Here is a 15,918-nt window from a genome sequence, read left to right as displayed (position 1 = left end):
ACGTAAGGTAATATTAAGATATTAAAAATACTTAGCATAAAAGAAAAATAAGTGTTTTATGAGATTTCTAGCTCAGTATAAATGGTGATGAGCTACAGAATGCGTATGCTTAACTCTGACATGATTATAGTTTCATTTGAAATCTATGTTTTCCAATGTTTCTTTCTCTTTTTTTTTGGTGGATTTTCCCACTAGCCCACTAGAGAAAGAGAATAGAAAGATTATTGTTGGCTGTATTTGAGAAAAGACCTAGGAATATGAGATGGAAAGATATAACTCTGAGTATTGAATCTATTTGTGTAAAATCTTGGCAGGATTATTACATATTTTGAATTAATAAATGAATGGACAATTAGACATTTATAGTGGACTTGTAACATCCATATGTATTTTGTGAATTAAAAGACTTATTAATAATTGTAAAATGATATTGAACTCTTCAAAAATGAAGGTTTTTTTATTTTCCATATAAAGAATATCAGCATGAGTCTTTATGTGAAACTAATGTTTATCTTTTCATGGTATTCTATGTGTTAAATCTTTATCTGAGATCCATCTGAAGAACTACTTATTCCAAATATAGAGACACTGTTCAATTCTTGGCTCTGCTTCTTCATTGCTGCTCAGTCAGACTGTGGATTTTTAATCCTTCTGTTTCAGGCTCTCCAGTAGCTAGGATTATAGGATTGTACCACTAGGCCAAGTTAGTCCCGATGCTTTGTCTTCCCTGTATACACTAGCTTTATTGTCTGAATTTGTAGTTTTCTTATTAAATCCTGGGATACATTTCTCCTGACTTTGAGGTATGATGAATTGTTAGCGGGCTGGTCAGGAGTAAGGAGATTGAATGTGTCCTCTCCTGCCTCTATAGTCTGAGTAGACTATGTTTCAGCAAACCCACTGGTTCAGGATGAAGGGAGGCACACAAAAGAGATGTTATTCTACCAAGTAGACACACTCCTGGCCTGTCAACCCTGAGAGTTAATGTAAGGCTCTAACCCCGGGCTGCTTCTCCAGTGACGGTGCTGAGTCACAACTGACTGATAAAGTAAGGGGTGCGATGGTGCTTAGGCTGAAGATACCTATTAGCTTCAAGAGTTTGAGATTATTTCCTAGGGGTTACTCTCCATTCATGAGCTCAGCAGAAAATAGGAAGGAGAGACAGGAGAACTGAATTATAATTTGCTTTCTGGGTGCCAATATCTAGTCTCTGTTATCGACTTTTTTATTTTTGATGTTTATTGTGGTCATTGTTACTGTTGATACGCAGACTGTTCTAATATTCCTTCTCCTCAAGTTATTTTCCTGCTTTAGTTTCACAGATACAGGGACCACAGGATTGTGGTACCAAGCCTGACTGTTTTCAGAACTTCCCAGATGCTTCTGATGTTTCTTCAACTGGGCACAAACAGTCTATGTAGTTGAATGTACAGTAGTAACTACTTCACATTTTGAGTCAAGTGCTTCTGAAATCATAAAAATTATTACTGCTATTGCTTGGGCAGGAGAGGAAAGATGTTTCAAATGACATGGTGTTTTCTGTAGCACAGCTTTCTGGGTAATCAGAGTATCATCAAAGATAAACCAAGGGCGTATGGGGAGAAAGTTGCTTTTACACCAACAAATACAGTGTTAAAAAGTGGATTTGGCCTCTGTGTTATCAACAGTCTAAACTATAACAATAGGGATCAGGAAACAGACCCTTCTGGAATTGAAAATACTGCTTATGTAGGTGAAGCCTAGTGAAAATGAGCTGCAGAATAGTGTGTGCCATGTAAAACAATACAGAGACATCGGCTTCTTATGTATATAAGAAAATAAATCTGAGCACATGATAGAATTGGAGATCATTTGATATTTCCTCCACAGAGAGTATACGGTCATCTTGTGTGAATTAGCATGATAACCCCTGCTGATATAAAGTGTGTGTAAGGATGAGTACCTAAACCTACAGTAGACATATGATGGATGGACCATGATATAGAAGACATGATTTGGGGTTAGGCTAAATTAGACTATAGGCTTCTTCCATTCCAAAATGTAAGAATATATATTCTCTCACATGCCCCACTCCTTAAACAGGCATAAGAACATACATGTAATTAAATTTAAAATAATCACAGTAATAATAAATTATGGACTTCTGAAAGTGCAGTAATTCCCATGGCTAGAGCTGGATTCTATATAATAAAAATGTGGTTAACCTACCATAATCAGAAGGTTTGGTCTCACACGGCTTAACATTACTCCGATTCTTTCCTATAGTTCTGCATAAAACACAGATTACATGTAAAACACACACTGCCTGACTTTGATGTCGAGTTGCCCGACAGACCTGAATACTACATGCAGTAAAATAAATTTTTAATCTCTACAAACCTTAAGGATCCCAGATTTGCCTAAGGACACTGTCAACAGGAGTGGTTAAAACTGCAATTCTTCCCTCCAGTTCTCACTTCGTGAGTGAGAAATGACACTATGAGGCCCAAATCTGCAGCAGTGCACTTAGTTCCCAGGATGCTATGCTGTCAAAGTGCTATACTAAGTAGCCAAATGTACACGGGCTAAAAAGATCTAGTTCATTTTAACATTAGAAGGAGAATAAGGAATGGGACTCCAGGCAGAGGCGAGACAGCTAGCTGATCAGAGTTGGACGGGCTCCGCTTGCCATCTGCCTTGCAGATTTATTACAAGCACACCTTCCAACTAGCTCAGGGGCTTTTGTGTGAGGTTATTGCGAAAATCATGATAAGATACAGAACATGAGTAAATGGAGGAACTCAGGGACAGCCACACACATTTTCACTATGGGCCTTTAGTGGAAGCTGGCTCATTTTACAATGTTTTATTCTGAATGGGGAAATCCCGGCAGCACGAATCCAGAAATAGTACAAATGTCCTTCGCTTTACAAAAGCCTCTTTAAAAAAGACACAAGCACAGTCAGGGGCAGCCCGGCATCTATGTATGATGTATCTTCAAGTGATCTGAGCTATATAGAAAAAACTTGGAATAACTCTAGCATTTAAATCTCATGTGTGTACATTTTGCATCACCAGAGGTCCTTCTAAAAATCATTATATAACACATTTAAAAATAACTAGTTGAATACCTAATATAACTTTCAAAATACATAAAATTGAATTCTTTCTGAGCCAAAATTATAATGAAAATATCCATTGGTTTAACCTCTAAACATAATCATAATTTTGCTACTTTGTGATTTTATATTTCTACAGAATTAATGTTTAGTATTGCAGTGAAAACAATTTATACTCTTTGAACATATTCTTATTTATATGTATACAAATATACACAATCCTAAAGCTAAAGTATATTGTCTTTTCCTTGAATGGATGTAGCTGTTTAATCAGCAATATGTAAGAAACAAAGCATGATTAGAACCAGGGGTTTCCCCTATATGTTCTCTCTGTCCCCACAGTAGACAACTGCAGATCCCAAAGGCAGTTATTTGCATTTCAGTGTATTTATGAATAACTGGGAAATGTGATGTAAATTAAAAATGTGTGTCAGTATCTGGCCTGTATGTATGTTTTTGTATCTCTTGCATGCCCACAGACCCAGGAGGCTAAAACAGAAAGAGCCTAGAGCTGAAGCCATGTGGATGATGGGATTCAAACCCAGGTCCTCTGGAAGGACAACTAATTCCCTTAACTGCTGAGTTTTCTCTTTAGGTCTCAAATAACATGTTTCATTTAACACTGCTTATAAGAGCATTAGCTTGAAGTCCACCACCTATCATAGATTTGAAATGGAGTTCTGCATAAAATTAGTTTGAAATACGTGCCACATGTGAAGTATGAAAGGGTTGCACCTGACTCACATTGAAGACAAGGGCAACAGGCAAACTTTTATTATAAGTCCACATGTGTTATTGGAGGAAGTATTAGTGAGAAAAATGTATAGTTATTTAACCAATAAATCAGAACATACAAGTTGTACATTAACTATGGGGTGCCATGCCATAGTTCATTATACATGCACACTGTGTGATATTTAAGTAAAAATATGCATATGTATTCTCTTTACCATTTTTATACCTTTATGGTGAGCATGGTGAAGCTCATTCTGGCTTTTTTGAAAAGAGAATTGGCTAAGAATTAGCTAAGAGTTATCATGCACTGTATATTTTTACAATATACATTTGAAAACTCATTTCAAAATCAAATCTCCTGAAGATTTTTTTCCAGTAAAGATAAAATTGCCCTCTGAGTAGGAATGGAGCATGAGAGGACATGTTGCAGCTTGGCAGTAAGTTTTACTCTTACTTTGCCAATTGAAGTGGGGTTTTTAAAGTGTCCTGATGGCCTGTGATGTCCCTCCTTTTGGAGGAATCTGTTTCTTCCCATTGAATCTGGATGGACTTTCTAACTTAGTGAACAGTGTCATCTAGTACAGGATCCATCTGACATTTCCAGAAACACACATGAAAACAGAGATAACAAACCTGAGAGATTTAGGGGTCATATGGGAGCCGGAATGACTGAGAAGGGATCTGGGCGATAGCCATGGTCACTGTCAGACACATACAGAAACCTCTGTGCTGAAGCCAGAAACCATGCTCCCCATTACCATAAAACCCTGGGAGCCGGGCGATGGTGGCGCAGGCCTCTAATTCCAGCACTCGGGAGGCAGAGGCAGGCGGATCTCTGTGAGTTCGAGACCAGCCTGGTCTACAGAGCTAGTTCCAGGACAGGCTCCAAAGCCACAAAAAAACCCTGTCTCGAAAAACAAAACAAAACAACAACAACAATAAAAAAAAAACCCTGGGAGATGGAGCTAAGAAGCATCTAGCTGATCCCCGCCAACCCTTAGATGTCTGAATAGTCACAGAAATATAGCCACTTGCTTTATCTTTACTTTGGGGGTGATCTGTTATACAGTAGGCATAGAGCTAAGTTTTGTTCCTGAAAATGTCTGAACAAGATTGTATGTGTGCCATTGGTTTAGCAAAGACATCTCAGGCCATGAGATCGACAATCAAAAGTCTCAATGGCATCAGGAGAATATAAAACTTAAGGAAGGTACTGCAATGTTTTGTGTAACCGGAAGAAGCCTCTCAACGGCCACGCCTGGGCCAGTTGGTATCAAGGCATTGCATCTCAGGCAGACATTCAAATTCCTCTTTCTGCTAGTACATCTGCTGCTGTGATGGGCTGGCAGTGCAGTAAATTGGGTTTGTGAGTGAGAAATACTTCATTGTTTTCAGTCCACAAGCCTTAAGCTGAAAAGAATCTTCCCAAGGAAACGGTTCCTAATAAGCACAAACCAAGGGGCTCGTCTCAACTTAGACTTGATTCAGACAGCGGGATTCTGGGCCGCAGGCTGTAGCTGATAAATGACTGGCTGACGCTTAGCTGCCGTAGGAAAGGATTATCAATCAAAATTTGTTTTTGCTTTAAACTTTAGTTCATTCTTTCAATATGTAACAATTTTGTTGGACAAAAAGCAGCCAAAATAAAGCAAAGGACAATCTCTTATTAGCTCAACACACCCGTTTGAAAGAAAAAAAATCATGAAAAACATGGAGCGATTTTATATTATATAAGGTGAAAAGCCAGAATTGTTTTTCACCAATTTCCAGAATTTTTATGTGAAGGGTTGTTTTGGTGAGTCAAATCTGATACTGATCCCATCAGTAAGCGAGAGTCTGGTCCTTTGCAGGTTTTTCACAAACCTAAGGCATCTTGCAGGTTTTAAAACATTTTTATTTTTCCTGTTTTTCTTGGAGCATATCAGACACGCTGTACGGGAGCCAGACAATAGCGTGATGTCAGAGGCAGCTGTGCTAGTTGGCAAACACGGAGCAGGGGCCAGCTGGTGGTTTCAACAGGTAGCAGAACACAGGGATCTGAGCAAGGCCTGACTCCAGTGTGCCAGCTCGTCACAGCTATACGAAGCACCCATGTAGAGAGAATCATCTAGCTTAGCAAGCCTCAGACCTGCGAGGAAATAGTGAAACAACTGCTTTTGGCCTTTCCCATTGTTTAGGTCTTGGATATCGTACAGCACTAGAGATACAGATTGAAATAACCACACACATTCTTTATTTCCCACCCAAAGTACAGTCTTGCCAATAACTCATTCTGTGTTTGTCGTCCCTCTGTACTAGTGATCAGACCCAGGGCCTTGCACATGGAAACAGTTGCTGCTCGCTGCAGTGCCTCACTCAGTATTCTACAGGGTACTGTTTTTTTATTCTCAGGGAGCCTTTGATGATAGATGATGAGACAATGACAGAGGTAATTAAGAATGACTTTCATATGTTTTGATTGTATTTGGGATTCCAGGTCTAGTAAGCAAGTAGGCAGTAGTTTCTTGTTTTTTTTTTTATTTATTTTTTGACAGGGTTTCTTTGTGTAGCCCTGGCTGTCTTGGAGCTCACTCCATAGACCAGGTTGGCCTATGAAATCCCAGAGATCTGCCTGCTTCTACCTCCATGATGCTGGGATTAAAGGTGTGTGCCACTGCATTGGGTAGCATTTTCCATTTTTAAGTCCATATACCTGAATATGTTTCTTCCTTAGCCAATCCTTTGGAGTATTAAGTACTTTTGTAAAGGGAGAGGCAAGCAAGTGGTCTTGCCTGCTTAGAGCTGTGATGAAATCTTCAGTTGTCTTTATTTGCTTTAAAACTCTTTGGTTTTAAACTATATTGAGTTCTAAAATGTTATGATCATCCAGCTCTTAGACTCACAAGGCATTATATTAAGGAGTTGTTTAATTTGTCTGATGTTTCTGATATATTAATTCTTTGGTTTTGCGGATATTACTTGATCTCTGCAAATTAGGATAACTAACTTTACTTTGCCAGCACCGGAGAAGGCCATCGGTGCTTTGTCTTCAAAGAGAATCCTCCTGTCTTCTGTAAATTGACTGTTAATGTGGAGTTTATAAACTATTTTAATTAATAAATCCAGTGTTTTCCCCTGTGAGTTGAACAAGCCCTTTCATGTGAGCAGAGTGCATCAGAAGATTCAGTTCAAAGAGGCTTAGGATTTCACCTACCAAAGTCGGCGGCTTCAGAACCCCGCTGAAGCTTTGTCTGGCATTATGAAAGCTCAAAATCCTCTGCCCTGCTTTCAAGTAAAAAGTAATGGAATATAAATTTTGCTAGGTAGATCTCTTAGTGATGCTTGAGGGGTTTGATTTTACTGGATAAAGGAATTAGAAGGCTGAGTGATTAAGCGTACTCGATACATTTTTGCAAAACTTTGTTAGGTTGTTTAATGAGGAAATTTTACTTTAATTGTGTATCTTTAATGGCAATAGAAGAATTGATTTAAGTTCTGACATGAGTCATTAGACACAGATGATAATTTGCTGACAGGTTTGAAACACACGAGGAATAATCTCCAGAGAGAGGCTGTTGGGGAATCTTCCTAGAAGTTAGTAGGCTTCCTTGAATAATGTAGATAAAATCTTGAAGGAAAGAGATGCATACAGTCAGGGATTATCTGAAGTTCTGGATTGGTTTTGCTCATCTTGCATTTAAACAAATTTTGAAAATCTATTCTCTGTCTTACATATTCATATGTTTCCCTCAAGATTTTTTCACATAAACATAATTCCCATAGATGCATTTTTGGCATATTTTAAATATGCCAAATAAATAAATTTTACAATAAAACTGTTACATAAATTGTGACATGGAAATGGGGGAATTTAACGACAGACTGATTTAATTTCCACTACTTTTCAGATTAAATAATTCATGGCTTGGCAGTTTTCTTGCTAACATACAGAATGTCATATTTTCACCTTTACCCTTGAACTTGGGTTCAAACCTCTTCTGTTTATGTACTCATGTCATTATTTTTTAAATAATCTTTATCAAACATGTCTTTGTGTGGTGTGAAATTCCCCTCTGTATGCTGTGAATATGTATTATTATTAGTGGTTAAGGAATAAAGCTGTTTCAGCCAATGCCTTAGCAGAGTAAAGCCATTGAGGAAATCTGAACATAGATATATATAGAGAGTAGGCAGAGTCAAGGAGATGCTCTGTGCTGGCCACAGTAAGCCACAACCTCATGCCAATGCATAGATTAATAGAAATGGGTTAATTCAAGATGTAAGAGCTAGCTAGAAATATGCCTGATTCATTGGCCAAATAGTGGTGTAATTAATATAGTTTCTGTGTGATTATTTGGGCCTGGGCAGCCAGAAAAGCAAGCATAGTCTCTGATTACATCTGTTTACATAATAGGATATTATTACTTCAATTTTCAATCAGTACCAAATGTATAATATCATGCTTCTTGTGTGATTGAAAGCCTTTTATATCCTTAAAAACAAAATCTTTCCTCATTTGAGGGAGGCTGGGTATGAATCTCTGGTTTGTACCTTATAGGCACATCATCGGCTGTTATAGAATATTAGCTAAAGATGTGTTACCTTTGTTTATGCTGTGGAACATTTGCTTAATAATGCAAATATGTGTGACATTCTTTTATGCTGCATTTATTTAACTCTGTGAAGCTGTGTTACTTTGCCTGTCTAAAACACCTGATTGGTCTAAAAAAGAGCTAAATGATCAATAGCAAGGCAGGGGAAAAGAGAAAGGGGCTGTCATGCATAAAGATAAATAGGAGGATAAATCTAGGAAGAGATGATCTAAAGAAGAAAAGCAGGGGAGGAGGATATCAGGGACCAGCCAACCAGGTAAACAGCAAGCCACTGAGTTAGAACTAAAACAAGGTGCACAGATATAGGGAAAGATAAAAATCCAGAGTCAAAAGGTAGACAGGACTTTTAAGTTAATAAATTCTGGCTAGAAATAAGCCGTGTGATTTATTTGGGAGCTGGGTGGTAGGTCCCCCTGAGTCAAAGAGTAAAATACACCGACTATAATCTACCAATTACCTACACAGTTTTTTAATTTTCTGCTTGTTGATGCTTTTATTTTTGTTGATAGTAGTGGTGGTGGTGATGGTATATGTGAGATACACACCACATCATGAAAGAGAGACAGAGAGAAAGAAAGAGTATTTTGTATATGGTCTCAGTATTGTAGCTCAAATTGACCTATACTCACTGCACAGCTTTGGTTGATTTTGAGCTTCCCATCTTCTGTCTCTACCTTCTGTGCTGCAGTCACGAACATGAAGCAGCAGAGATGACTTCATACACTTAAACATATCCACCCATGTATTGTTAACATGAACATGTTGTAATTTTTATGTTTGCTTTTTTATGCAGGAAGGTCAGGAGGTATTACTTGATGCTTTGGGGTTTATTTTTATTTTTTTTTTGCATTTTTTTTTATTGATAAAAGGAGGATAAAGAAAAAAAAACAAATTTCCACCTCCTCCCACCAGCCTCCCATTTCCCTCCCCCTCCTCCCACTCTTCTCCCCCTCCTCCCACTCTTCTCCCCCTCCTCCCACCCCTCTCCCCTTCCCCCCACTCCTCTCCCCCTCCCTTTCCAGTCCAAAGAGCTGACAGGGTTCCCTGCCCTGTGGTAAGTCCTAGGTCCTCCCCCCTCCATCCATATCTAGGAAGGTGAACATCCAGACTGGCTAGGCTCCCACCAAGCCAGCACATTGCGTAGGATCAAAACCGCGTGCCAATGTCCTTGGCGTCTCATCAGCCCTCATTGTTCGCCATGTTCCGAGAGTCCAGTTTTATCCCATGCTTTCTCTGGTAACAGTCCAGCTGGCCTTGGTGAGCTCCCAGTAGATCATCTCCACTGTCTCAGTGGGTGGGTGCACTCCTCGTGGTCCCGACATCTTTGCTCATGTTCTCACTCTTTCTGCTCCTCATTGGGACCTTGGGAGCTCAGTCCAGTGCTCCAGTGTGGGTCTCTGTCTCTATCTCCATCCATCGCCAGATGCGAGTTCTAGGATGATATGCAATATATTCGTCAGTATTGCTCTAGGGTAGGGTCATTTCAGGTTCCCTATCCTCAGCTGCCCAGGGAACTAACTGGGGACCTCAGCTTGGGCACCTGGGAGCCCCTCTAGAGTCAAGTCTCCTGCCCACCCTAAAGTGGGTCCCTTAACTAAGAATTGTGGTTCCGTGCTCCCCTATCCAACCTTCCTTTATCCCGATCCTCTTGTTTCCCCAAGTCCACCCTCCTTCCCTTCTACCTTTTCTCTCCCCATCTCCCCTAACCCTCATCCCACCCCACCCCCAAGATCCCACTTTTCTCCCCGGCAATTTTGTCTACTTCCCTTATCCAAGAGGATAACGATATGTTTTTCCTTGGGTTCACCTTCTTACTTAGCTTCTTTAGATTCGCCTATTGTAGACTCCGTGAGCCCTATTTATGGCTAGAAACCAATTATGAGTGAGTACATCCCATGTTCATCTTTTTGGGTCTGGGATACCTCACTCAGGATAGTGTTTTCTATTTCCATCCATTTGCATGCAAAATTCGAGAAGTCATTGTTTTTTACCGCAGCTTAGTACTCTAGTGTGTATATATTCCATACTTTCTTCATCCATTCTTCCATTGAAGGGCATCTAGGTTGTTTCCAGGTTCTGGCTATTACAAATAATACTGCTATGAACATAGTTGAACAAATGCTTTTGACATGTGATAGAACATCTCTTGGGTAAATTCCCAAGAGTGGTATTGCTGGGTCCAGGGGTAGGTTGATCCCGAATTTCCTGAGAAACCGAAACACTGACTTCCACAGTGGTTGCACAAGATTGCATTCCCACCAGCAATGGATGAGGGTACCCCTTCCTCCACAGCCTCTCCAGCAAAGGCTATCCTTGGTGTTTTTGACTTTAGCCATTCTGACAGGTGTAAGATGATATCTCAAAGTTGTTTTGATTTGCATTTCCCTGATCGCTAAGGAGGTTGACCATGACCTTAAGTGTCTTTTGGCCATTTGAACTTCTTCTGTTGAGAATTCTCTGTTCAGTTCAGCGCCCCATTTTTTAATTGGGTTAATTAGCATTTTAAAGTCTAGTTTTTTGAGTTCTCTATATATTTTAGAGATCAGACCTTTGTCTGTTGCGGGGTTGGTGAAGATCTTCTCCCAGTCAGTAGGTTGCCTTTGTGTCTTAGTGACAGTGTCCTTTGCTTTACAGAAGCTTCTCAGTTTTAATAGGTCCCATTTATTCAATGTTGCCCTTAATGTCTGTGCTTCTGGGGTTATACCTAAGAAGCGTTCGCCTGTGCCCATCTGTTGTAGGGTATTGCCCACTTTCTCTTCTATCAGATTCAGTGTTTTCGGGCTGATATTGAGGTCTTTAATCCATTTGGACTTGAGTTTTGTGCACGGTGATAGATATGGGTCTATTTTCATTCTTCTACAGGTTGACATCCAGTTGTGCCAGCACCATTTGTTGAAGATGCTTTCTTTCTTCCAATGTATACTTTTAGCTCCTTTATCGAAAATGAGGTGTTCATAGGTTTGTGGGATAAAGTCCGGGTCTTCTATACGATTCCATTGGTCGACTTCTCTGTTTTTATGCCAGTACCACCCTGTTTTCATTACTGTAGCTCTGTAATAGAGTTTGAAGTCAGGGATGGTAATGCCTCCAGAAGATCCTATATTTTATAGGATTGTTTTGGCTATCCTGGATTTTTTGTTTTTCCATATAAAGTTGATTATTGTCCTCTCCAGATCTGTGAAGAATTTTGATGGGATCTTGATGGGGATTGCATTGAATCTATAAATTGCCTTTGGTAGAATTGCCATTTTTACTATGTTGATCCTCCCAACCCAAGAGCAAGGGATGTCCATCCATTTTTTGGTATCCTCTTCAATTTCTTTCTTCAATGCCTTAAAGTTCTTGTCAAATAGATCTTTCACTTCCTTGGTTAGATTTACCCCAAGATATTTTATGCTGTTTGTGGCTATCGTGAATGGAGAAGCTTCTCTGATTTCCCTCTCTGCTTCCATATCCTTTGTGTATAGGAGGGCGACTGATTTTTTGGAGTTGATCTTGTATCCTGCCACATTACTAAAGCTGTTTATCAGCTGTAAAAGTTCTTTGGTGGAATTTTGGGGGTCGCTTATGTACACTATCATATCATCTGCGAATAACGAAAGTTTAACTTCTTCCTTTCCAATTCGAATCCCCTTGATCCCATTATGCTGTCTTATTGCTATTGCTAGAACTTCCAGCACTATATTGAAGAGGTATGGCGAAAGTGGGCAGCCTTGTCGTGTTCCTGAGTTAAGCGGGATGGCTTTGAGTTTCTCTCCGTTTAATTTGATGTTAGCTGTCGGCTTGCTGTATATAGCTTTTATTATATTTAGGTATGACCCTTGTATCCCTAATCTCTCTAAGACTTTTAACATAAATGGATGTTGAATTTTGTCAAATGCTTTTTCAGCATCTAATGAAATGATCATATGGTTTTTTCTTTCAGTTTATTTATATGATGGATTACATTGATAGATTTTCGTATGTTGAACCAGCCCTGCATCTCAGGAATGAAGCCTACTTGATCATAATGTATAATTTTTCGGATGTGTTCTTGGATTCGGTTTGCCAGTATTTTGTTGAGGATTTTTGCGTCGATATTCATGAGTGAGATCGGCCTGTAATTCTCTTTCCTGGTTGAGTCTTTGTGTGGTTTTGGTATCAGAGTAACTGTAGCTTCATAAAAGGAATTTGGTAATGACCCTTCTGTTTCTATATTGTGGAATACATTGAGGAGTATAGGTATTAGGTCTTCTTGGAAGTTCTGGTAGAATTCCGCATTGAAACCATCTGGCCCTGGGCTTTTTTTGGTAGGGAGGTTTTTGATAACAACTTCTAGTTCTTCGCGACTGACAGGTCTGTTTAGATTGTTCACCTGGTCCTGATTTAATTTTGGTAAATCGTATTTATCTAAAAAAGCGTCCATTTCTTTTACATTTTCCAGTTTAGTGGCATACAAGCTTTTGTAGTAAGATCTATTGACTCTCTGAATTTCCTCTGTGTTTGTGGTTATGTCCCCCTTTTCATTTCTGATCTTATTAATTTGCAAATTTTCTCTCTGCCGTTTGACTAGTTTGGATAGGGGTTTGTCAATCTTGTTGATTTTCTCCAGGAACCAGCTTCTTGATTCATTGATTCTTTGGATTGTTTTCTGTGTTTCTATTTTGTTGATTTCAGCCCTCAGTTTGATTATTTCCAGTCTTCTACTCCTCCTAGGTGAGTCTGCTTCTTTTTTTTCTAGAGCTTTCAGGTGGGCTGTTAAGTCTCCAATATGTGCTTTCTCTGTTTTCTTTAAGTGGGCACTTAGTGCTATGAACTTTCCTCTTAGGACTGCTTTCATAGAGTCCCATAAGTTCGAGTATGTTGTTTCCTTATTTTCATTGAATTCAAGGAAGACTTTAATTTCTTTCTTTATTTCTTCCTTAATCCAGGTATGGTTCAGTAGTTGACTGTTCAGTTTCCATGAGTTTGTAGGCTTTCTGGGGGTAGCATTGTTGTTGAATTCTAACTTTAATCCATGGTGGTCTGATAAGACACAGGTGGTTAGTAATATTTTTTTGTAGCTGTGTAAGTTAGCTTTGTTACCTAGTATGTGGTCAATTTTCGAGAAGGTTCCATGAGCTGCAGAGAAAAAGGTATATTCTTTCCTCTTTGGGTGGAATATTCTATAGATGTCTGTTAAGTCCATTTGCTTCATTACCTCCATCAATTCTCTAATTTCTCTGTTAGGTTTCTGTCTGATTGACCTGTCCATTGGTGAGAGAGGAGTGTTGAAGTCTCCTACTATTAGTGTGTGCGGTTTGATGGCTGCCTTGAATTTTAGCAATGTGTCTTTTACATACATGGGTGCTTTTATATTAGGGACATAGATATTCAGGATTGAGACTTCTTCCTGATTAATTTTTCCTGTTATGAGTATAAAATGTCCCTTTCCATCTCTTCTGATTGATTTAAGTTTGAAGTCAACTTTGTTAGAAATTAGTATGGCCACACCTGCTTGTTTCTTAGGTCCATTTGCTTGATAAGCCTTTTCCCAGCCCTTTACTCTGAGTAGGTGCCTGTCTTTGTGGCTGAGGTGTGTTTCTTGTAGACAGCAGAATGTTGATCCTGTTTTCGTATCCAGTCTCTTAGCCTGTGCCTTTTTATAGGTGAGTTGAGCCCATTGACATTAAGTGTTATTAATGACCAGTGGTTGTTAACTCCAGTCACTTTTTTAGTAGTAGGGTTTGTGTGTTTCCCTTCTTTGAGATGCGCTGGTGAATGGTCTCTAGATGTCTGAGTTATTGAGGTCTTTGTTGGACTCCTTGGTTAGTGATTTTCCTTCTATTATTTTCTGTAAGGCTGGATTTGTGGCTACGTATTGCTTAAATTTGTTTTTATCCTGGAAAATTTTGTTTTCTCCATTTATGGTGAACGAAAGCTTGGCTGGATATAGTAGTCTGGGCTTGCACCCATGGTCTCTTAGTTTTTGCAGTACATCTATCCAGGACCTTCTGGCTTTCATGGTTTCCATAGAGAAGTCAGGTGTAAGTCTGATAGGTTTACCTTTATAAGTAAGTTGGCCTTTTTCCTTTGCGGCTCTTAATATTCTTTCTTTATTCTGTATATTTTGTGTTTTGATTATTATATGGCGAGGGGATGGTTTTTTTTGATCCAGCCTATTTGGGGTTCTGTATGCCTCTTGAATCTTCATAGGTACATCCTTCTTCAGGTTGGGAAAGTTTTCTTCTATAATTTTGTTAAGTATATTTTCTGGACCGTTGAGCTGCACTTCTTCTCCTTCTTCTACTCCAATTATTCTTAGGTTTGGTCTTTTTATTGTGTCCCATATTTCCTGAATGTTTTGTGATGAGAGTTTGTTGGACTTACTGTTTTCTTTGATCAGTGCGTTTATTTTCTCTATGTTATCCTCAGACTCTGAGATTCTTTCTTCTATCTCTTGTATTCTGCTGGTTATGCTTGTTTCTGTAGTCTCTATTCGTTTACCTAGATTTTCCATGTCCAGCCGGCCCTCTGTTTGTGTTTTCTTCTTTGCCTCCATTTCATTTTTCAAATCATGAACTGTTTCCATTATCTGCTTGATTGTTTTTCCTTGCTTTCCTAGGGTATCATTCACTGATTTACTCAATTCCTCGAACTTTCTGTTATACTTCTCCTCCATTTCTATAAGGGCGTTTTTTATATGTTGTTTAAGGGTGTCAATCCCTGTCATGAAGTCAGCTTTTTCTCCTTCTTCTTGATTAAGGTGTTCATGTCCTCCTGTTGTGAGGTCGCTGGCTTCTGGTGGTTTCGTGTTGTTTTTCAGATTGTTGGGTGAATTCTTGCATTGGCGTCTCCCCATCTCTTCCTCCCAATATTCTCCTATGGATCTTCTTTTACAGGATCAGGTCTTCTTGCCAACTGATGTACCTTCCCAGTGATGTCACTCCCCCGTGATTTTTCTCCTGGAGTCCAGTTCGGATCTCCTTGCTGCTTGGTTAGCTCGCAAACAAAGGGCCCACCCTGCTTGCTGCAGGCAGGTTATGGAGAAAAAGGGGCTACCACCTTCCCCTTTGCACTCACCTTCGGGTTCAGTCCCAGCGCCCAGGCAGGCTGAGCACGGAGGCTCTCTGCCCCAAGAAGGGAGGGATGGAGGGAGACAGGGGGTAGGGGGATCTGGATGTAAGCTGGATGGGATAGGAATAGCGAGGAGGTACCGGGCAGTGTAGCCCTGTAGGTTGATCAGGAAGTGTAGGCGGGCTGTTCCCCGGTGCCGCAGCACTCACTCACCACAATGATGTCTCACTAGGTGCCCTGATCGAAACTCCTTGCTGCTTGGTTCGCTGGCAGACAAAGGGCCCACCCTGCTTGCTGCAGGCGGGCTCTGGGGACAAAGAAGCCCCCGAGCTCCCCTTTGCCCTACGCTTTGGGTTAGGACCCAGCGCCCAAACAGGCCGAGCAGGGAGGCGCTCTGCCACCGAGGAAGGGAGGGGGGAGAGAAACAGGGGGTGGGGGGACCTGGGTGTAAGCTGGAT

Source organism: Microtus pennsylvanicus, chromosome 16, assembly GCF_037038515.1.
Source record: "Microtus pennsylvanicus isolate mMicPen1 chromosome 16, mMicPen1.hap1, whole genome shotgun sequence".
Taxonomy (NCBI): domain Eukaryota; kingdom Metazoa; phylum Chordata; class Mammalia; order Rodentia; family Cricetidae; genus Microtus; species Microtus pennsylvanicus.
Note: the sequence above shows the minus strand (reverse complement) of the source record.